The 25,294-nt window shown below is 40.9% G+C and overlaps 1 protein-coding gene across 3 annotated transcripts in view; it reads right to left on the bottom strand.

The window, feature by feature from the left end:
* The window catches only part of PCGF5 (polycomb group ring finger 5), a 60,807-nt gene extending 43,065 nt beyond the window's left edge, over nt 1-17,742 (bottom strand). For all 3 annotated transcript variants that reach the window (XM_075258412.1, XM_075258419.1, XM_075258414.1), the window contains exon 1: nt 17,623-17,742. The gene's annotated coding sequence lies outside the window, so the exon portion shown is untranslated. The remainder of the gene's footprint in view (nt 1-17,622) is intronic.
* Between the last annotated feature and the right edge of the window lie 7,552 nt (nt 17,743-25,294).

Below are 25,294 nucleotides of genomic sequence, written 5' to 3'. Positions count from 1 at the left end.
GATTGCTCCTCTAGTCCCATTTTATCCCAATAAACACCTTCCTTAAACTTTACAACTATTGTAAATCATTTAGACTTTTTTTTTTCAACCAGTGACTAAAATAGCTCCGTATGAGAACATGAAGGGCAAATTCCTACAGTACAGTCCCTGCAGTTTGTACTTATCTATAATAGGATCCCTGTACTATACTAGTCCATTGAGGTTTCGTCATAGATGTGAAAGTGAGACATATATCATCCATCTGCTGAAAGCAGACACTGTGTGTAAGATGACAAATAGTGAGTGACTGATCTTGTGACATCTTATCTATGGAGTGGACATAAGTACTTGTCATTCACTTTGTACTCGGATTTCATGTCAATTGTGAGAACTTACGGATTTTCCATTCATCTCCAAGAACATCACCAATAAAAGGATGATCCAACAAAATGTCATCCTGCCCTAGTATTATTTCTATTACAAGCTCAAGATTGGCAGAGAAAAAGTATTTTTAAGGACTCAACCAAGTACTTGGAGCACTGATGCACATACAGAGAGCTGTAGCTCCTTACTTTGGACTTCTAGGCTTTTCGTGTGCCACTATTGCATGATATACTCATACTGCAATGCTGTAAGTAGGCACAATAACTTACAGTAATGTATTATAGAGATGGACTCTCCTAAAAAAAGGGGGTTATTTACTAAAATTGACAATATAGTTTACAGGCACAAGAGTGCCACATTTTTGGTGCTTGGCCTTTTGCTTCCAAAAATTTGCCACCTTCTCAATTTTACGACCTGCTCAACACTTTTTTAGAAAAGCCAACAGAGCAGGGCAGAGGTGAAGGTGTGACAATCTGAGGACAACTTGGCCTTACAGATTTACAGGCGTTAGTTATACCCAACGTCTATGCTGGTTTCTGATGTGGATTTCAATATCTGGCACATGGGACCTTGCAAGATGCACTGACGTTATTAAAGGGGTTCTCCCATCTCAGCGTCTTAGCACACTGCCTGCAGTGTCTGCTTCTCATTTCTTGTATTTCTCTCCCCCCTCCCTCTTGCTGAACGGGACACAGAATACTTATGCAGATCAGATAATATGCAGATGCTTGTACAGAACAGGCTCAGTGTTATATGTGTGTTTACATAGAGAGATAATAAACCAGGCTTTATCAGCAAACTGCAATTATCTGAACTGATTGTCTTGCCGGCAAGATCAGTGAGTAAGTGACATCACTTGCCCTATCTCACAGGTCAGTGGTTATAGCAACACAGTGTAAACAATGGGAGGAATAAGGTCACATAGCAGGCAAAAAAAGCAACATTTCTAAAGCAATATATTTAGGAAAAGTCTTCAATTTACATAAGGTACCAGTATAGATAGGATCCTTGAGATGGGACAACTGCTTTAAAGTGGTGGAGCTTCTTACTTGACCTTGCAACAGTAGGGGAATGAATTAGGACTGGTGGAGGAAATGCCAGTCTTAATAAATTCTCCCCTTTAGTTCTAGAAAATTCTATTTTTGATAGTGCCATCTAAAAACACTGGCAAAGTCCTAGTAAATGCTTAGAAGAAACATGATGTACATTAGAAAAATGGTGCAAGTGAGGTGTGCCATATTTATTTATCACACAGTAGCACCATTTTTAATCTTACTCCGTGACAGCTTTATAGAAAGTACTTTATGTGAACATTTAATGTATTGATTCCTTCAGCCACTTCCAGTGTACTAAATGTAAGACAGCCATGATTCCTAGACAATATGTCTACAGTGTCATGAATTGCAGCATGTGTATTATGTAGTGTGTGCCATTCTGCAACATATCGCAACATTGATAAATACAGTTTGTACATGCTTTTCCGCAAGTGAGGTTTTACATAGAGGTAGTTCTAGGAACTAGTGACCTCTTAATCTCGCACATTAGTAAGTGCATGCCTACTTCCTGTTTTCCAGTGAAAGGAAATGCAGAACAAAAATTAGACATTTTTTTATGAGATAGCTATGGGCCTCCCGGCTGTAGAGGGTAATACTTCATGGTGTAATGAAGAATAGTTTATTCTTGTACCATCCGTCTGGTAACATAAACCAGTAAAAAGCTGTTAAATTATATTTAGAAAGTGCAAGTGATTTTATAATGAGGTCAAAAAACGTAGAAAGTCTAAAGGTCTATCCGTTTAATGAATGCAAAAAATGGATACAAATGGTTTCTTTCTGTTTTTTTAAATGGATATGGTATAAGCGAGGTTCAGACTTTTGTTCGGGTTTATTCATGGAGTCCGCTTGGGGACCCCAGAAACTGAAACCTCTTAAAAAGTGGTTACTTGCAGAAACCCGTGGACCCCATAAACCCGTGTTGGCGAACCTATTGCACGTGTGCCGGGATGGGGGGGCACTCAGAGCGAAATCTGTTGGCATGCGCGTCATTGCCCTGATTTCTCACTAACAGGGAATTTCGTATACAGGATTCCCCGTTAGTGAGCGATCACTTCTTTCAACTGTATGTGCAAATTTATATACAGGTGAAAACTGTTAATGTAGACCTCAGGTCAGCGGGACCATGGCTTACACTGACTGCAGAGTGTAACCTCTGCCTCAATGCAGGCGCAATGACGTTATCACATCTGCAGTCAGAAGAAGGAGGAGGTAAGGTAAGAAGTATATAATAACGTGTGGGAGCCACTGTGAGCATATAATGCTATGTAGAGGCCACTGTGGAGCATACACTACTGTGTCGGGGCCCAAAGTAGAGCATATAATACTGTGTGGGGTAAACGGTGGAGCAAATAATACTGTATGGGTGGCGGGCAGCAAGGTGGGTAAGCCCAAAGCCACGGACACCAGACCACTATAACAGCCCAACAGACCCCATAGACTATAATAGGATCCGTTAGTTGTTTGTTTTAAATTCAAAACTCTGAAAGAAAAAGTTGGACTTGCAGCACTTTGTCTGGCCAATGTTGGCAGTCACTGTGATGGAGTCTCCAACCAAAGATTCGGAAGCAGATGTGAACCCAGCCCTATTTTGTCAGGTTAATAGTTATGTTAAAATCTAGATGACAAGTTCAATATGGATCAATTTAACGCTAACATATGAATTGTTCATTTTATTCTAACCTAACAAAAAACAGCAGTAGGCTGGGATTGCTATGCCTATGGCAATATTTTGGGGAACACTGTGATTATCACCACTATTTTTTTTTTTTTGTGCCATGTCTACATGACACTTTTTTTTAACAATCTAACCATACTATATAAATACTGCACGAACAAAATGCCATTGTATTGTGGGCATAACAAGCATGGCAGAATACTGGGGTCAGTAGGGTAAGAAGTTTGTGTAAGGTGAGATATGCTGCAAAAGGTAGAAGCAGAGATGGGTGGTTGGGAAAAGTTTTTAAGCCACCATTTATATGGGTAGTGAATAACTTGCTCATCTCTAGGAAACCCAATTCTCATCTTAAAGGGGGTCTGTCAAAGGCAATCCTATGCAGCTGAGAAGGGGTAGAGAGGAGACCATGCATATGTGCAGCTCTTTCCTTTTAAAGGGATTTTACAGACAACCAGTAGTTTTTCAGGTCCCACATCAGTTCTCATACTGGTGACCCCTACACAGTACCTGATCAGTGGGGTCTGACACTAAGGCTATCCCATCCAGAAGCTACCATTCTGGATGGGACGGAAGCAGCTCTGCTCCTATTCAAGTTACAGAATCACCCCAGCGTCACCACTAGACAGAGGATGGGGCTTTTGGTGGCCAGAGGCAGACTGACCAGCCGATTAGTGTGTGGTCTGGTTGTGTCGATAGGTCTTCACTATGAACAAACCACTGGAGAAAATGTCTTCAGATGCCCCATAGACTTTAGTGAAAAGGGCCATGTATATGCGCTACTACCTCTCCTATATATAGCTGGTGGGGTCTGCTGATGATAGGGGTTCCTTTTAAATTTCTTGTCCAACAACTAATGGACTTATTTTCCGTCATTGCATACAGAATGCTACTTAAGACTCCATATACACTCTACCTGCGGCGCACATCCATTCACATGTGACATCTTATGTAATCCATGCTTTTAGTGCTCATTCATCAACATCTGAGAGTAGAACTTATGTCGTTACTTATATAAAGGGAAAGGGTCTTCAAAATGTCAGCTATGAAAGAAATCTCACGTAAGCTACACTGGCGTGCACAGAGCAGCTATCTCACGAGGAAGATAGATGTGATTTTACAGTGCTTTCAGGTAGCCGCTTTTATTACCTTGTGAAAATCCATACAGTAGAACAAAGGTGCTTTGTGACTTGCCCTTTCGGCACTGAATTTATTTCATTTGACACACTGTACTCTTGTAGTACACCCTCTACCTGCTTCTTATGAGAACACAAGAAGTTCATTCAAGACGTAGCTTTACTTCGAGAGCTTTGAACTCCAGCTCCTGGAAATCATTACGCCTAAACAACTACTACTCTTTTCTCCTTTCCTGCAGCAAACCTCAATTTTCTACTTTGTTGAAGGATACGAAACCAAAAAAAATATATAATGTAAAGCATCACTGTGTCAAAGTATAGCGCAAGTATTAGCTTAATGCATAACATTAAGGAATATAGAAAAAATCTTTCGAAGGTAGAGATATACAGAACTAAATGTGAATGCTTTAAGATAGGGGCCTGTTTACTAATATTGGGGGTGGGGGATTTATTAAGGGGGGGGGGATTTCCTCTGCCAGTCTTAATTCAGGAGTCAATAATGAGATGGGTTAAGAGGCCAATAAAGATTGCACTGTCAACCAATAAGTATTTGGACACAGATGCTTCCTTACGGATGGTATTGATTGACACAATAATCCCAGATGCCTGGTGAAACTCCTGGTGTATGTGAGCCATCGGTTGGGTGTGGTTCAGCGCACCGTCGGCTTTCTAGCAGTGTATTAAACCGCATGTCCCCAAAATGGTGAAAGGTCCATCTCAAATCCTACAAAGACCTCCTACTCCGCTCTGCTCTTATCCGCTCATCACACAACCGTCTCTTAAGATTTCTCCCATGCACCCCCCATACTCTGGATCTCATTACCAAGACACATAAGACTGACCCCCACACTCACAAGCTTCAAGAAGGTCCTGAAGACTCCTCAAATATTCAGGAAGGCCTACAACCTCCAATAACACTACTATCACCAAACCAGCATCTGAACAGTCTCTCCCCTCACCTTCCATCTCTAACCCTCTTCCCTCATAGACTGTAAGCCCTTGTGGGCAGGGCCCTCTACCCCACTGTGCCAGTCGGTCATTGTTAGTATTATATTTGTTTTGTATATTTTGTGTACCGTATGTAAACCCCCAATCGTAAAGCACCATGAAATTAATATAATAATGTACAGCACCATGGAATTAATATAATAATGTACAGCACCATGGAATTAATATAATAATGTACAACACCATGGAATTAATATAATAATGTAAAGCACCATGGAATTAATATAATAATGTACAGCACCATGGAATTAATATAATAATGTACAGCACCATGGAATTAATATAATAATGTACAACACCATGGAATTAATATAATAATGTAAAGCACCATGGAATTAATATAATAATGTACAGCACCATGGAATTAATATAATAATGTACAGCACCATGGAATTAATGGTGCTGTATAAATAAATAAGCAATAATAATAATATCAATAATAAGTTTAGACATGTCCCTTGCACATTTTTTTTTTTTTATCAACCAGGAAGCACAAAATCGGGAGGCGTGACCTGCATTTATGTTGTGGATGTGCCGTAAATGTTGAAAAAAAGAATACTTCTTTAAATCAAATTCAATATTTCTGCTCACTCTCAGTGAAATATTCCTGGCCGGGTAATGCTCACAAGGCTAACAGGCTTGTTACAATGTGTCAGAGTAAAGGAGGAATCTCAGACATTAGAAAAATTTATGTCGCCGTTGCCCCTGGTCCAGTGAACAATACATAGATGGAGGTGGTATTATAAAAAGAAAAAAAACAAAACAAATTCCACTTTCATTTAAGGTTACCTATGGGCCTAATCTTCTGAGTAGGTCGCGCTGTGGGTTCTGAGCCTGAATCAGCGGCAGAATCCACGTCAAGATTGAGCAGGGCGCTTACTGAAAGCAAAGGGAGGCAGATTCTCAGTTTTTAAGTCGAATCTGCCACAAAATTAGTGACAAATTTTTGTAATGTGAGCACACCCTTAAACAGTTTCCTAAAATTTCATACAATTATACAACACTACATCAAGATACAAGACGACCCTCAGAATGATTTGCAAATTTGTCAAAATGCTGGAATGTATCTGAATAAGTCAGCGAGTGATTTTTACCTAACATAATCTGTTTTATTAGCCAGCTATAATGTACATGCCAAAAATAACATAATCATCAAACGCCAGGTCCTTTGGAAAGACATCAGAGAAATCACAGTGCAGACTACAAGTGCCAGAACATATTTTCTTTTACCTTGCATTAATAAGTACTGTTGGGACTTTATGCCTCAGTGATGGTTTTGCTGTCAAATATTTCTATTTGTTCTGTTTGATTCTTTAAAGGGATTTTCAGGGTGCACAATACAGATGACCTATTCTTAGGAGAAGCCCTCTATATCATATTGGTGAGGGTCAGACTCTTGGTACCCCACAGGTGGCTATTTTAGGGGCCGTCAGTTGCTCTCACTGTTCTGTACACCTGTACACAGTCATTTTAGTAGCAGCTGTGCAGGGTATTTGAGGTATTACAATACAATGCAAGTGAATAGGGTTCACATGTAGCAGAAAATATTGGCGTGAAAAAATACTGCTAAATTTAAACATAGCTTAAAGGGATTCTCCAGGGAGTCTTTAAAAAGTTACTTCCTCAGAAATTAATTCCTTTGTGGTACAGATGAACTATAGGTTTCAGGGCTAGTTCCAATCCCAAGTTCCATATCAGCCATTGTACAGGTAACCAGTCGAGAAGACAGGGAAGGAGGTCGAGTATCTTGAGGGACAGGTGTTCGTTCTGAACATGTGACCTGGACTCCGAACCAGCCTAGAAACTCGTAGTTCTTCGCTCATAGATCCATAAAGGAAGCAACTGTTTAAAGACTCCCTGGAGAAGGGGTCTTTTAGTATTATAAGATTGTAATATGACAACAATGGGGGTCCGACACCCAGCAACTCCACCAATTCCAAGCAACCACTGTGGCCTCTATATAGGCTGTGCTTGGTATTGCAGCTCAGCCCCATTCTCTTAAATGGAATTGAGCTTTGAACAGGCCATGTGACCAAATCATGACATCACTGGCCCACTACATCTGCAGCTTCGCATAGTGGGTTGATGGATGGTGTTGGGTGACCCACAATGGTCTTATATTATCTATTCTTTGGACAGATCATCAATAGTAAAGTCCTGGAAAAACCTTTTAAAGGAACCAAGCTGCAAATAGACATAGTCCATATGGATAACTGTCTATTCAGTGACTATATAGTTAGGGGAGCAATTCCTGGTTACTTATACTTCTATATACAGAAAGTATTTTCATTTGCTTATTTCTACTTCTATTTTCATCCAGAATGTGACCCACCCTGAAATAAACGGAGACATGAGCAAGAGGAGAATAAGTCATTACTACAGTAATTCTCAAGATTCATGTGGAAGTTTTTACTCAAAGTCGGAGTGCTTACTTATTATCAAGTATACTAAGGAAATCATAAGAGATACCTCCCTACGGTCCTGGATTCAGCAGGACAGTCCTGGATTTCTGGTGATGTCCCACAGTCCAGGTTGGCAGGCGCTACGTCTTGCCTTCAAATCTGTATACTCTGAAAAACTCCTGCTTTTTTTTCCAAACCAGTGAAACCCTTGCTCACAGGTTATAAGGTGAAACTTCTCCAAAAGACCACCTCTTTGAGAACACCGCCCCTTTTCCAGGACAGATTTAGGTTTCACTGCATATAGTGGCTCAGCCCCATTCACTTCAACAGAGCTAAACTGCAGTGCCAGACAGATCATGAATTGAGGTAGGGCACTATTTGCTGCCATGTTTTTTCTAATCCTGAACAATTCTGGCAAATAAACTACTTAACAATGGTTCAGAGGACTGACAAAAGGTTGACTACTGAGCTCTGACAGTCATGGCTGGACAAACAAGTATCTATATGGCATCCCAGATAACAAGAGATATCTGAAATATCCCGGTTCGTAAATGCCTACATAGCAAGCACTTAAGAACCAGTTGTCATTTCCGATTACTGTGTTTGCAGGTTCTAAATAGATTGAAATTCTTGAAATAAACATGTGTTAACATATCCGTATGATAATATAATGTCCGGATACATTGCTGCAATGGTTATACACATTCATTTGGTAATTCTGTGCTTCAATTGGATCGCATGACCTAGCGGAATTACATTCCCAATTCACTACTCGGTCTTACACACCATATAAACTATAGAGCTCAGAAACTTTCCTGTTTGACATTTTAGATAAGCATTGATAAAAGGTTTCCATCATATGATGACACTTCACTAATCTGTAAAATCCAGAACAGGGAAAGTTCCATTCACCTGTCACATTTACACCTACACTTCACATGTACGCACTGCCAGAGCTTCATTGGTTAATTAGATTCGTGCAATATGAGCCACATTCTCATGGACAAGTTCCTCTTGCATAATTCCTTCATAGTAGAAGTGATAGGGTAAAGAGGGCACCCAGGGATGAAATTGGGACGTGTAAAAGGCACGGGAGTGGGCAACAACGGGTGGTTGAAGGCAAGGCCATAACTGGAGGGATGTCTACTTTATAGGGTATAGCTCCATATCGTCCTGGATCTGGTGGGACAGTCCTGAATTTGCACCGCTGTCCCAGACAGTTCTGCTCTTATCCCGCTGTGCCTTGACTTTTGTTTGTCCCCCACTGCCTGAATCACCTGTGAGATGGAAGTCAATTGACGTGAGCCCAACTCCTACTACCCTGCACAAGAGCCAGAGGAGGGGGAACTAGAAAAGTGTAGAAGTGGTTGCCTCCTCCACTCTGGTCTCAGGCCCATGGATATTCCCCATGTGAGGGCCAGGGATGGACGGGAATAAGAGAGCAAACCCAGTCATACCTTGTGTGTCAGGGTCTCAAGGGGTCCTGCAGTACATAAATTAGTATAGTCTATATACTGCACCCGATATACTGATATAGAATACAGTATATAGTGATCTATATACGTGGAGCTACAATGTGGCAGGGCACAAACTAAAGTGCGGCACAGCACGACAAGCACATGGGAGCAATGTTAGGTTATGTTCACATTTGTACCAGAGTCTCCACACATAGATAGGTTAGAGTCACTTGAATCAAACTGTGTTGCGTCCTTGTGAATTGGGGCCTCCATTGCAGAGTTATTGCCGATTTTGTCAATATGGAAATTAGCTATTTGGCCCAATGGTAACTTCCTCATTGTTGCAAACAGCTCATTTGCATATTGACAAACAAAGCGAGAGCTTTGGTAAAATGGTAAAACAGCGTTATGACATAATTGTGTGATTTATCTATTTCGCTTTGTCACTTTTTTTTTTAATAAGGTCAAGTTACATGTGTCATTGATCACATCTTTAAAGTGATTTTTTTGGCAAGCCATCCCCTTGTATAAATCAGAATGTGATGCCAACCATAATAAAACTGTATGGGGAGGAAGGATCACTTATATCCATATACTGCTGAAGGTAGCTCCATGTGAATGGAAGAACTTACTATCAGCACGTATAAATGGGCCCCTACCTCTGCTTCACAGCATCAGTTATTCCTGTAATGTGATGTGTCTGTTCGATCTGTACTGTGACATGACATTAAAATAATGCTTTATTATCCCTGTGCTGTAACATCACTATTTTTATTATGTGCGTTATCCCAGTCCGGTGACATGACTGCAGACTTTATTCCCATACTATGACATCACCGTGTGCAATAACCCTTTCCTACAACTTCACAATGACAATTATTCATATATTATGACATCACTGTCTGTTATTCATGTTATTAATCATTACTGTGACTATTATTCCAGTACAGCTATTTCACATTGGTTATTTATTTCACATTGGTTATTTCCCATAAACTGTGACATCACTATGTCCATTATCTCTGTACTATGACATCACTGCATTTACTATATTCTTGATGACATCTTTATGTGTATTAGTTACGGTCTGTGAAATAGATTTTAGATTTATGACACTCCTCTGTATATTTTCAGAGGTGTATATGTATGGGGTGCAGGGGTTGCCATTACAACTGCCCAAAATAATTTTTCATACTGTTTAAGCCAATACCAGTGCAGTGTCCCTGTGAGACCAACGCTAATAAATATGCCAAGTATTTGACTGTATTTTTGCACTTTTACATATTGTGAGAAGGTGATAGGAAGAGTGCTGGAATCACGATTTACCTCCTCCAGGTTTCTGACATATGTGTGATCCGTGGTGGGTCTTGTGTAGGCCTCAGCCCAGATGTGGGTCCTAGGCTTGTTACTGGGCCATAAAAGGCTGCAGGGCCTGCACTTCAAGGCCAATCCTGGGAGCAAGCGGAGGTGCCTGGGTTTGTCCTGACACACTGACAGTTTGGTGAGACTGTACTGTGCTATTTTGCTTGTTTGTGTGGTTGGTAGAAAGCCACATGAATAGTTAGCTTTTTACTCTTTAGTTAGTGCTCGGACGAGCAGGGTTTTCTTTTATATTTTTTTTTTTTTTAAGTTAAGACTGTATTTTATTTTGCTTATTCTGTATCTGAAGTGAAGGTTTGTTTTTCCAAATAAACCTCTTTGCACCAGATATCATGTCCCTGTCTCTGAGTGATTGGATCCGCAACATTGCTGCTACCAAGCTACCTTCCCCACAATATGTTTTTATGTTGTATTGAGCCTGTTAAGTCTTCTACATATTGTATACTGCTGCAAAACAGTTATTCATTTTGTCTGAATCCTCTATCTTTTGCCAACATCAAGGTCACCCCAACCACAATCAGACAGGGGAGTGCCCTACTGCCACCAGCATCCACAACACAGGACCCCTCTATACCATTGCATCAGCCCCCTGAGGAGTAAGGAGTATTAATAGATCCAGCTGCTACCATCATCACCATCTACTACTCCCATAAGCCTTATAGTCCACCACTGAGTTGCTGCAACAATACTATAAAATGTATTTAAAGATGGAGGACACTGTCACAGATGGTAACTTGGAATTCCTAGGTTCACAGTTGTGCCTATTAACAGATGATAAGACCTGGAGTTGGTAGAGGCGGTGAAAGGTTCTCTTTAAATTGCATTAAAATAGTTACCCGTAAGGACTATCTTACAGAGCTGTAATGCATGCAATAAAAGACTCCGGAATTTTTATGTCACTGTTTTATGTGGCAATTCCCCAAAGAAATAATGACAGCAATGTGTATTGCTAAGCATAAGCTATGTGGCTGACAGCTGTGCAGGTAGGGTATAGCGGTGAGTAATTTTCTGCATAGAGTGGGCAAAGTGTACCCTGTGTGCTCAACAAGGATTAGTGATATCAATATTTTGGGTCTAATGGCCCAAAAATATGAAAATACGCATGCTTGGCCAAGTCAAGAAGATTGTCCATGGGGGGTGTTACCTTAGATTTTTGGCTTTAAATTAAGGTAAACCTTTAATAGTCCCACCTTGTGGAAATTCAGTGGGACTATTAAAGGATAATATGATACCTAGACCTCACACACTTGTAGACAGGAGTGGGAGGGTCAGATTATGTATGTAATTTAAAGGGTTATCACCTATCCACAGGGATCCCGCTGACCAGTGAAAGAACGCTGGTAACTTATTGGTTAAGGAAACATCTGCACTTTGCACATCTTAAGGTGTTAATGATTCAAAAATAGTGAACTTTGAGCCAGATTTGTCGCCTCTAGTTGTGGAATAGATAAAGACAAACACTCTCATCTAATATTATACCCAAGGCAAATATTATTACAGAAACAGCTTCTTTTTTTGTATCTTCACATATTGACTAAAGGAAATTTGATGCAGAAAACGCATTACAAAACTGAACTTTCCAAATGTTTAACCATTTTAAATAGTTCTGTTTAACACATGAAATATATTGGAAGCCGCAGGGCATAGGTCAGGGCTCCCTGGATTCTGGAATGGCATACTATACACTTATCATGAGGGGGTAGACACTGGCTGAAGCCCACAAACTCATAAAGATGGTGGAACGGACCCCCGTGACTTGGCCTTAAATACATGTTTAACAGGTAGCCGCTGCTCAGAATAGGTAGTTTAGTGGTTCCAGATAAGTATATCTGTGATAGCGTATTGTGCCACATTTCTACCTACATCTGCCATCCGGAAGAAAGTCTGTGCAAAGGTTCTATCATTGTCATCAGATTGCTGAATTGTGCGAGTAAAGATACCAGTTTCTGGCAGAAAGCCAATGTGGTTTCTTTGGCTACTGAGTGGACTATTATTTACAGACTACCCTGGCACCATGACAACATAGTGAGCAGGACCATGTCATGGAGGAGAGAAATGGGATTGGCCTGGATAAGAAATATTGTATGTGCTCTTATAAACCAGGTCCAGCTTTGCAACTGTAATTTGTGTTAATGTCCTATTGCATTTACAACCAAGTTTTTACCATGCAGGAGAAATAACGGAACGGTTCTTTGGCTTGAGTCGTTATACAGTCTAAAAATGATACATTCTGGCTAGGGAGTACATACTGTGCAGGGAGACAGTGTGGCCTTTGATTTGTTCCATCCTCTTATCTACTGGATGTGTGAAATGTGTGCAGATCTTCTTCCAGATCTATGTTATTCCCTCCCCTCCCCATCTATGTATGATACTAGAATTACATAAATTACATAAATAGCAATTTCCTTATATAACATGATAAGACATGCTGTCTATCAACTAGATTCTAAGCAGCAGCACTCCAGGGTGCTGCACATATGAAAAGAGGTATGAATAAAAAAGAAAAAAGTAATACTAAAACAATAAATGAACTAAGTAAGTGACAGGCTGATAGATAGAGAGGATAGATAGAGGGATATATTGTGAGATTAGAATAGAGATGTATAAAGGGGACAGGTTGTGCACAGCTTTGTAGGTTATTGTTCATGTTTTTTGTTCAGTGGGTAACCAGAGGAGAGATTGGGGTGTAACTTTAGGGGGTGCAATCGCACCAGGGCCCAGGAGCTTTAGGGGGTCCCATAAGCACTGCCATCAGTATTAAGATTGCAGCTTCCTTCCGGCCCATAAACCAAGGAGACCCACAGATTACCCTAACCACAGTAAGGAGGATTAAACTCCTTAGCACCCGTAACCATCACTATCAAGAATTCGCTGTAGGGATGAAGTAGGGGGCCTGGACAAAAGATTACACCGTGACCCACAAGACTTTAGTTACACCACTGGTGATGAGAAAGGTGGATTAAGCTGGCAGCAGAATTGAGAGTGTATTGGAGGGGAATGTTAGATGAGAAGAATGTTGCAGTAGTCTTGGCGGGAGAAAAGGACGATAGGCACTCAAATTTTTTTTATTCAAAGTTTAGAAAAAAGAGAGATCGAGAAATGTTAAAGTTAGATGTGGCAGGAGGTGGTAAGGATTGAGATGTACAGCTTGGAAAGACAGAAAAGTCAATATAACAGAGCAGTTAGTCTGTAACCATACAGTGACACAGACTTACAAAACAGCCTTCATTCTGCTGCAAAACGGTTTACTAGGAAATTTTCATCTATTGCTCAGATATGGATCTACACTTTGAAGAAGGCCTCTCAGCCTTCATGACTTGTCTATCTTAGTAAATATATGTCTTCTCCATACAATTACTATTCTAGAGGACATTTTTCCTAGAACTCTGCTTTGTGTCGCTCCTCTTTTATTCCCCTAATAAATGTACGAATATATTGAAAACTGGATGTCACTATTATCTTTTGTCAGAGGGGTGTTGGCCTACATAGTCACATACAATCGGCACAGATTGGACGGTATGGAAGTTGGCAATTTATCAATACATTTCTAGTACTAAGAAAAGGTGCTGTATGATTCACGTGGAATATAAACATTTACTGAGACAGGAGCGGTGACAGAGCTTCTTTATGCCATGCTTATTCAACATTCATAAACATATACAACAACCATAAACTAAGTACACAAGTAAGTAGTAAAACAAGACATATGAAGTATCTGGAATTATTAGGGTAAGTTCACATGAAAGAACTTGGTGCCAATTTTATGACGGATTGGGCCATAGTATGTTCTGAATCTGCTTCCCATTCTATTCAATCTACAGAGATTAAAGTAGGCTCCTGGAAAAAAATAAGTAAACTGCTCAATTTTGCCACAGAAACCACGGCGGGAGACGTTCCACTGCCCAGGCCCGTTTATCAGGGTATAAGCAGCAAGTAAAAGCCACGATAGAAAGCCAGAGGGCTAGAAAGGGAGGGAGACGTTTGCCTCAAATTCCTCTTCACTTACTGCCAAGTGAACATACCCTTATGGTACTCATACCTACACAAGTTTCTGCTTGGATTGGCCAGATTATCTGTTCTTCTGACCAATGTTAAAGGGGATGTGCGGGGATAAATCTCCTGCCACATCTAACTCTAACATTTCTCAAATTCACTTTTTTATAAACTCTGAGTCAACAAAAATGTTAGTGCCTGCCCTCCTTATCTCTCGCCAAGACTACTACAACATTCTTGTCATCTAAAACTCCCCTCTAAGCACTCTAAGCGTGCTCCCTGTATAGACAAAGGTGTCTCTGCAGAGTGTAGCGGGGAAACCTGTCTCCTCTGCTGACACGCAAATTGGCAGTCACATGACCAACTGTGCTCTACTTTATGGACCTGCAACCAGAGTAGAGCAGAGTCAATGATGTCATACACAGCAGCAGGAGAGGCTGACAATAGAGACTTCTGGCTCTCCATTGCCTTCTATCTATTCCTCAGGGCACCAGGAGACTATCATCTGTACTGTAAGCATGTATATACAGTATCCGGAATGTGCTGTAAATAGTTTGGTATCTCCACCCAACCCATTTCACCAGTGCAGACCTTCTCCTGTCCATAGGTGCCATGATTTTACCAAATGAGTATAAACAGCTTGGTGTATTTGCCACGCACATTTCTTGTACAGGTAATAGCCAAGTGGAAAAGCAGGATATACATCAGGGAGTGGCTTATTTAGATATTGGTATGGCGTACCTCTGCTTATTACTCTTTTCTATTGTTTTATATGCACACACTCTGTGCTCCACTTAGGAAATTGTATCATTGATAATTCCTGAACATAATGTTGTTAATCCAATACCTTTTGGTTGCGATCACACTTTATAGATGACACGTGGCCAAGGTGTGGTCAAAGCCATGCCAACATGCCGATTGCCATGACTGGTTGCATCCAAGATCAGTTATGGTCCATTCACACGGAGTAAAGTCGCGGTCATTTTGGCACAATACATGTGTAAAAATAAGACTCCCATTGACTTCAATGACATTTTTTTTTTTGCACGTATAAAAAAACGAGCCAGAAAACATGACGCGTTTTTTGACGTGTCTTTTTTACACGTGTAAAAAATGTCATTGAAGTCAATGGGAGTCTTATTTTTACACATGTATTCTTTACACGTGTATTGTGCCAAAATTAGTGCGCTTTTACTCCGTGTGAATGGATCCTTAAATGCCATGTGATAAACTGGTGTCTACCTGTAAAACTGCATTACTATTATATATAGTTTTAGCCCCAGTTTCCACCATAGCACGTCTTCTACTGCATTGATACTACGACGTGTGAAGTCATCCAACAAGTGCAAGTGCTAAAATAATATAAGAATTGTATTACCTGTCTTTGTCTTATATAGGCTACTGTTTATTTGATCCTGTAATCTGTGCCAGGACTGTAGACTACAGGCCGCATAAAACAGCTGCTTCCAGGAAAGGTTTGTGGAACTTGGATTTTTCTTTTTTGCTGTACTATGACTCATTATTTCCATTGGGCCCCAATGGAAAAAAACTTAGAACAAGTGTTATTTTTGGCCATTTTGCGTCCTGGACTCATTAATTAAAGGAATGGGTCAATGGAGGTCACAGGCAGCACACGGATACAGATCATCCATGTGCCATTCGTGCTGTTGTCTGACTGACCCCTACAAGCACACATATGTGTACATACAGCCTTCATCTGTGCTCTTATCTGTGTTGGAGCCTGCTTCGGTTCCATCAGAAATACTGAACAAGTTAGCTCAGCATGCTGCAATATTTTGTCCATTAAAGTGCCCTTCATGGAAACCGGATGCTCGCCATCATAGGATATCCAGCATGCCAGCAGAGCCTTATAGAGAACAATTTAAGGGATTTTCTGAAATGCAGACTTTTGTTATACTGATGGCCCAACCACTCATCAGCTGATCTAACAGAGAAGTAACAGGACCACAAACGCAGTACCCTTAGCCCCACCGCTATACAGTGGATAGGGTTGCAGCTCTGGTCCGCTTACATCAATAGGAGCAGACTGACTTTATCCATCTCTATAACTTCTAGCACCCAGGCAGATCTGGATCACCTGATTGTTGAGGGGTTTGGCGGTCAAATTCCCACCACTCATATACTGATGACCTATCCACGGACAGATCAGTACGAAAAACACAGTGGTAGAAAACCCCTTTAACAATAACATTATGCAATATTACAGGATTCATAGTCAAACTATACAAAGCAGGAGCTGACACCTATGTAAACTGAATAACACTTCTGTGACACTTTGTGTCATTCTGCAATTTGTAACCTGCTTTACAACTCATCCGCTCGTAACATTACATTCAGCAACTAAAGTGTTAAAGATGGCTCCTTAATCCTCATTTTTAGTCACCAGATATTGACAACTGAATTCTCATGAACTTTGCTAGGATATGATTCATCACAAATTCTTAACATTTGCAGTATGGAAAGCCCCTCTGTGCAGGAAACATGCAGATAGATGGTACTCTCCTGTAGTGTAGACCTCCCACGTAAAACGTGTAGTGAGTGACATCCACTACACCCTTTCATGGCACAGGTGACAACGAGCAGCCTCCCTCCACCCCATCATTACACGCCATCCCAACGTAATCATGGATCCGGTATTGTGGCCATCCTGACATCTTACGTAACAGATCTCAGGCTAATAAAACCTCAGTCTATGATAAGCCGGCCCATTGTATTCTGCCTCCAGCAGCATAGACTGATCTGTGCTGCCTGCTAAGTCAGTGTGGGTTCAGCGAGCTCAACACATTAGGATCTGCGTCAGCATCTTAGAAGGAGACTTAGTAGCTTTATTCCTCCTCCCACAGAAATAGATCCCATTGCAATGTAATATATAGCTGGATATTATACGGTATATATAGAAGTTATACTCTGGCTGTCCTACTTTCTGCGCCCATCTCTGAGCCAGCATCCTAGGCTAATGTCAGCCCAGCAGTTTGTTATGAAACATGAGCAGAGCAAATAGGGATGGGGGGGGGGGGGGGCGCATGTCCATCCTCACAGACACAGTGTGAACTTGTCCTGTGTACTGGAATGTCAAATAACCGCATAGCAGAACTTGGGGTAAGAGTAGGGGGTAGAAAGCATCCGGAAACTTACCAGAATCTTTAGTAAAGCCAGAAAGTGTGCAGTGAATCATGGTGTTTCCTCATTAGACCCTGCAGCTCACACACACACACACACACACACAATTCACGCTGCTGGGCTGGATCAGTGTGACTTCTTAGTGGGCGTGCACTGTATTAAAGATACAGGGACTGTTTATCTCAATCCTGAGTGTGCACAAGCCCTATACATCAAGAAGTTCTTACCGCAGTAGCTAAGACGTAGTCATTATACATATAGCTTTGGAAAGGGAATATATGATACATAAACTCTTTGAGGATGTGTTTACACAGCGCTTCTTTTTTCTACTGAAGAACTGCATCCAATTTTTTAATTCTAGTAATGCCTAGCACAGGTTACATCAGACCTTTTTTTCACTGCTTTTACATATCTGCCCAATATAAGGCCTGGATCACATCTGCGTTCGGTATTCCGTTCGGGGAGTCCGCTTGGAGAACGGAATACCGAACGCATTGACAAGCGGTGATCTTATGAAAGCACACGGACCCTATAGGCTATAATGGGGTCCGTGTGTTTTCCGCGCGGTGTCCGGGCATGAAGTACTTTCCTCTCTGCATGACTCGTGCGGACACCACGCAGAAAACACACGGACCCCTTTATGATCTAGGGGGTTTGTGTACGCTCATTGCTCACCGCTTGTCAATGCCTTTGGTATTTCGTTCCCCAAGCGGAGTCCCCAAACAGAATACCGAACGCAGATGTGATCCAGGCCTAAGGGGGCATTCACGCGATGTAAAGCGGCGTTGATTGAATCAGCACTGCAAAACAGAATCCCATTGACTTCAATGGGTTACGTTTAGCTCGCGTAACTCATTGAAGTCAATGGGATTCTGTTTTGCAGCGCTGATTCTGACACGAGTTTACGCGTTACATCGTGTGAATGCCTCCTAAGTATATGGGTAAAATGCAGCATTTTCTCAGGTAACATTAACATTTTGCGTTTTCAAAAAACATACGTTTTTGGAAGTGCTGCATTTCTACAGCAATGTGTGGATGAGGTGAAATAAAATCTATTTCACTGGAACTCTTTTGAAACTGCGGTGTTTTTGACCTATATAGGACCACAGCAGAAAAAATACTGTGTTTAAGGCTGAGGCCCCACGTTGCGGAAACGCAACATTTTTTGTTGCAAATTTTGTTGCGTTTTTTTTGTGCAAAAGTCAGAAGTGGATTGATCAAAAGGTAGAAGTATAAGAACCTCCTATATATTTTTAATTACTTTTGTAGTCATTCTTGGTTTTGGATCAAAAAACAGCAACAAAATCTGCAACCAAAAAAAGCTGTGTTTTTGCAATATGATAGGGCCTCAACCTTAAACACAATATTTTTTCTGCTGCGGTCCTATATATAGGTCAAAAACACTGCATTTCTGAAAAAGTATGGCCTCAACCATTAAGAGGACCTGTCATCATTCCTAACATGTATGTATAAGGCTAGGGTTACACAAGTAGCACTTGATGTGAAGATCCCATTGCATCTAATGATTGTTTAGGTGGTCATATTGCGACACTACTGTTGCATAAATCCAAACCTGTAGTATTTTTGGGTGACAAGTCACATGTGACTTTGCCAACTTTTCAACAACTCCGAAATAGTCTTGTGACAGTAAGTCATGGGCAAGTTTAACAAACATTTATTGTTATGCAATGTTTCTAGCACTTGCTATTGAGTGATAGATGTTGTCATGTAGCCTTAGCAATAGTAAATATTTCTTTTCTCCCTTTGTATAGCACTCTGTATATTACCTTTCCTTTGTTCCTCCTGGAAATGTATGGCTAAATTGACAATTCTCTTGTCAATCACTTTTGGGGCCCCTACAGAGGAAAGCCACAATACAGAACTCTTAGAAACAATATTTCAGTATTCTATTGGGAATTAGTATATCATTTACTAAGACTTCAGCAAAGTTGTCAATCTGCTGATCTGGCTGCCTACAGGCGATGGAACTTACAGTATAGTGTTGGACGGAGCTGGAATATACTCTTTCTCATACAAGTAATAGGACCAGTGATACAGTATCTCGGTGCCACCACTATACAGTGGACGGGGCTGCAGCTCTGCATGCATTACTAGAATAGGAGCAGAGCCGGATCTGCTAATAGGTGCGAGGTCTGGGTACCAGACCTCCACCATTCAGAATGAGAGCCAAGAAAACCCCTCTAATAACCCTTTTCCTCATTTATTAGAATGGTAACTTTTGGATCTGGACCACTACACAGTGTACTGAGCCATGCTCTTCTGCCTCCTTACACTGTGCTAAACACAGCTGATATTAGTGTACCTTTGCTAGACAGCAGAGCATGCCCATTTGACAGTAGACTCGTACTGTCTAATATTGCCAAGGGGGTGTTAAACCCAGTAGCCAACATAGATATCTGCAATTGGGTACATGAATGCAATTGATGAGTCAGTTTAGTAGCATTTTTTTTTTTTTATGTAGATTGTGACCCCTATACAGAGGCTTTTATCAAGTACTAACTGGTGCCGCATTCTAGAGATATGCAAAGACCTCTCCTATATCTATAATATCTGTATAGAGTCTGGTCTGCCCTGCTGTATTAATAATAGGCTACCTGTCTCCTATAATATTTCAGCCCAAGGGTATGACTAGTGCAATACACAAAGACACCATTATAGAAACTAACCATAGGATGAATGTCTGTCTCAGAACCTTGGCTAGAATAATCCCAATGCACCTGGATAGTTGTCTTCAGGGATTTCTAACTTACTGGTGGGAATGAATATTAAAATCTGAGAATGAATAGTAGAGCAGAAAAAAAGAGCAAGAGATAAAAACGGAGAAAACGGCAAAAAAGCAAATGTCCACTATAGTGTAGTGTTTTGTCCTTTTAATATTTAAAGAGTGATCCAGGAATAATACAGTTTACCAGTGAATTGTCTGCACTGTTTAGAGAAGAACTTTCATGTTCTCATCTATGTGTGGTATAATGTACTGCTAGAAAGAAATACACTGAATTCAGCTTCCTGGTTTTCCCGGTACGCACCCCGGTGGACGAGATATTGGTGCTGTTAATTTTGACATTGATGTCTCTCCACTGTCAGAAGGGTGGGCCTTACTGCCTAGTGTCATAGCTGGGCTGTGAGGAACACCCCCTGACAGTATTCTTCCATAGCCTTCTACTGTCAGAGGGGGTGTTCTTTACCACCCAGCAATGATGTTAGGCTGTAAGGCCTGCATTTATGACAGTAGGGAGACATTGGTGCTGAAACTAACAGCACCGATATCTCCACCACTGGAGCGCATACTGGGAAAGCCAACAGTGTGCTGAATTCACTGCACTATTGGCTTTCTAGCAGTCTCTAATACCGCACATCGACGAGGACATGAAAAATCCTCTTTAAGGCTAAGGCCCCACGGGAAAAGGACCGTGGTGTGAATGCACTGCGGTTCTTTCCCCAGCTCTTTCAACAGAAAGTTCGCAGAGTTTAAATAAAATTTATTATTATTATTATTATTATTATGGTAAAAAGTCAAAATACCATCAGACACAGGGGAAGCCACCAAACTGGAGGTCAGTAAAATTAATGGGCAAGTATAATATCGAGATAACGTGTAATAAATAATCTCCTCCTATATATAAGCAGAAATTAGGTAAGTGTTACAGAATTAAACAAGTAAAGTCGAAAAATCTCCTTGTATTTTGAGTATTCCTTTTCCGTTTTTTCTGTTTATTTGCAGTTTAAGGGTGCATGCACACTACGTAACGCCAGGCGTGTATGAGAGCCGTACACGCCGGCATTACGGCAGACTGCCGAACACTTCCCATTCACTTCAATGGGAGCGCTCGTAAACGCCGCTGTTACGAGCGCTCCCATTGAAGTGAATGGGAAGTGTTCGGCAGCCCTGCTGTAACGCCGGCGTGTACGGCTCTCATACACGCCCGGCGTTACGTAGTGTGCATGCACCCTAAGACTGTCTAGTCTAAATTTGCACTGTCTAGCTGTTAGACAATATTGGTAATGGCACAAGGGGTCTACAATCTACTCTCTTCTACAGTTTGCTCAGGCCATGGACCCCACTGACAAGCCTAAACTTAGCGTGAAAATAGTTCATGATGAAATAGTTCACCTGAAAAGCCATCAGGTCAATACTTCTTGGTCCCGGCGTTGACAGTGGTGACAGCTGACCAGGCAGATCAGGGACAATAGTGTAAAACACCAAAGAGTCAAACAGAAGCAGAATCTGAATAGCAGCCAATGACTTTTACAATGATAGGTATGCTCCTATATTCATTATTCTGAGACCTACACCCTGTTCAGTTTGGTTTGAACTATCCATCTATGGTGTTTCAGTGGTCCAGAGCTTCATCGTTTGGGTCCTCTGGCGGACCTGAACGACAGAGACTCATGTACAGATGTGAACCTGAGCCTGATCATGACAGCTTCACAGTGAATGATATGTACAGAAGAAGAGAGAACCCTGCCTGCAAGAGCTAACAATCCACAAAAGGAGGGAGATAGACTGTGGGGGTATACATTACTGATATGGTGGCAGCACGTGGTAGGCTTAGGTTTGGAGTAGCCGTTCCTGCCTTAATCATTTTTCAATTTTTTGTCTTTAACTAACCACCTTCAAAAAACCATGACCGTATAAGGTCTTAATGTCTGCGTGACAAAGTGTACTTCATAATGGTGCCATTTAATATTCCATATAATGTACTCTGTATTCTGAATGGGATGGCATTAGAGAAAAACTGCTTTTGCGTATTGTTCTTACGGGCTTCGTTTTTACAGTGTTCATTTTGCAGCTAAAATGACCTGTTACCTGAATTCTATGGGTTGGTACTGTTACAGCAATCACAAATTTATAGTTTTTGGTACAATTTTGCCCCTTAAAAAAATCCAATACTTTGAAAAAACTAATTCTTGGAATTGCCATATTCTGACAACTGTAACTTTTTATATTTCTATATGTGTCTGTATAATGCATTCTTTCTTGCAGGGGCAAAGGTCCTTTTTATTCATAATATTTTGGGTAATGTCTGATGTTTTGATCACATTTTAGGGTAAGGCCATAACGAAACGCAGCAAAAAAACGGTGTGGAAAAAACACACACGGCAGAAAAACATCAACACTGGACATGCTTTGATTTTAAAAATTATCGCATTTTTGTAAGCCGCAGCATGTGAATTATACAAACATAAATGCTGGCATTTTCTGTATAGGTATAATTGAAGCAGAAAGTCTGCAGAGGAAAACTCTATGGACTTTCTGTGAAAAGCGCTGCAGGGAAAACTTCTGCTATGGTTTTTCCATAGATTGGGTTCGCTATGTGGGGCCTGGGCCTAAAAGAATTTTGGCTATAGAGGGGGAGCCAACTCAATATTAATGCCTATGGATTCTTATTGGGATGTCATAAAATCTCCTGCAGGTGTCCCAACATTTCTTTCTATCTATCTATCTATCTATCTATCTATCTATCTATCTATCTATCTATCTATCTATCTATCTATCTATCTATATCTCATATCTATCTACCTATCTATCTATCTATTTATTTCTTAAAGCATGTTACTATACAATCTAAGCAGTGTTGGTTTTTATTAATACTTGTAATTTTTCCTGAAGAAATCAGGGGAACAGAAGTAAAAATCATCAGCATTAAATTATCAGCAATAGATCTGCACAGCTCGAGCCAGAGTAAAAATTTCCTCTGCAATGAAACTGGATCCAGTCACCAAGCTGATGTCTGTAGAAGTAAATCACCGCAGTGATGACAATCTCTACCACCTGGACTGAACTCTTTTTTTATATTTTTTTTATTCTGACATTGTGTCGGTATTTCCCAGATATTTCATTAATATATTGGGCATCTCAATGGAAAATGTCTTCCAGGTGTAGTTACAAACTAGTCATTGGAGCAAAGTCACCAGACAGCTGGCAGGTCAGACCCCGGGACTGGCACCATACTGGAATGTTAGCTTTTAAATTAGACTCCGCTCCGGTAAATTTGTCTCTGTAACACTAGCACCTCTCACTTATCTCTTCCCTTATTCTTATTCGTTGCTAACTTTCAATGTGTTTTCCATTTTGCTGACCTAGGGCGAAATCACATATGTAGTTTTTGCGGCAGTTTTTCGTGCGTTTTTTTAAACAAACCCAGGGGTGGTTACAAAAGAGTGAAGTATCTGAGAAGTTTCAGTTTTTTTCTCTCACTTTTTCTTACTTTTGGATCTACTTGTAAGGAAATCCATTCTCACCAGGATTGCTGGTCCTGTAAGTTGTGTGTTTTAGGGTCACAAAAACTCAGACACTGCAGGTTAATAGGGACAGTTGTTTACTCAGATTTGTGGAAAGACGCTTGCAAATGGCATTAGACATGGCTACAAGGGTCTTAGAGGAAGCAACTAAAGTAGCCATTAGAAAGAGCAACAGGCTTGGCAGTTACACATCTTTGCAAAGGCACCTTTCTTGGAGGTTCCACTTTTTTCAAATGCACATAGATTTGACTGCTCACATATGCATTTTTCTCCATGTGGTGCACGAACCTCATGAGAGTGGGCTTGCAAGGTTTGCCCAGTGGTGTTGTTTGGACTGAACAGAAAAAGGAACCTATTGAAGTCAGTGGGGGGCTTTTTTTCAGTGTTGACATTCCACACCAAATTCTTCACCATTTTCCTCCGTGTGAATGGACCCTTATAATGTAGCGTCTCATCAGACTAGAGTATAATAAGTGAAGGCCCAGGAGAGGTGAAGGCAAAATAAAAAAAACACTGATACTAACCATTCCTCACCTCTGCTGGCTGTCTGGTGCTCTTCCAGCATCTTCTGTTGAGGCATTCTGTTGAGTCCTGTATCATTAGGTCTTAATATTCACTTGGAGAAATTTGCTGCTATCACTCAGCTCTTTCACATGTTGCTTGCACCCAGTGCTTATCCCATTTATGCCGGAGGTTATATTGGTTTTGAGTTCCATTAATGGAACATTAGGTATAAACGGGTTAAAGTCTCTGCTTATCATTCTGAAAGTCAAAAGTTCAAAACATTGTAAGGCCCAGTTCACATCTGCATTCGGGTTTCCATTCTGGGAGTCCACTTGGGGACTTTTATATGCATATAAAAGCGGTTACCTGGGAAACTCATGGACCCCATAGACTATAATGGGGTCGGTGTGGTTTCTACTCGATTTCCGCACAAAACATGTGGAGAGAAAAGTCCTGCTTGCATGTTTCGTGCTGAAACTACACGGACCCATTATAGTCTATATGGTCCGTGGGTTTCCTAAGTAACCGCTTTTTTATGCGTTTGGATGTCTGTTTGGGGGGTTCCCAAATGGACTCTCCAAACAGAAATCTGAACGCAAACGTAAAACGGGTCTAACACTAGGTTTACACCTGTGCTCAGGTTTTCGTTTTTCAGGTCCGACTATAATAAGAGAGGGCCTTCCGTTTTCTTAGAAGATTGCCTCATATTATTTCTTCTTTTTGTGGCACTTGGGTGACTATATGCATGGTGCCAGCCTTTGAAAAATAAAATCTTTAGAAGATATTTCTCAAAACTGGAGCAAATGTCCAGTAGTTGTCCTTAGCAGCAACATCCAGTAGGATTCCATCTTTGATGTTTTAGAGGCCTTTTTGGAAGTTGATAAAACTCCTTCTGTATCTTTTTTTGTATAGGTTATGA

This window comes from Leptodactylus fuscus, chromosome 10, assembly GCF_031893055.1.
Source record: "Leptodactylus fuscus isolate aLepFus1 chromosome 10, aLepFus1.hap2, whole genome shotgun sequence".
Taxonomy (NCBI): Eukaryota; Metazoa; Chordata; class Amphibia; order Anura; family Leptodactylidae; genus Leptodactylus; species Leptodactylus fuscus.
Note: the sequence above shows the minus strand (reverse complement) of the source record. Positions and strands in the feature narration are given on the sequence as shown.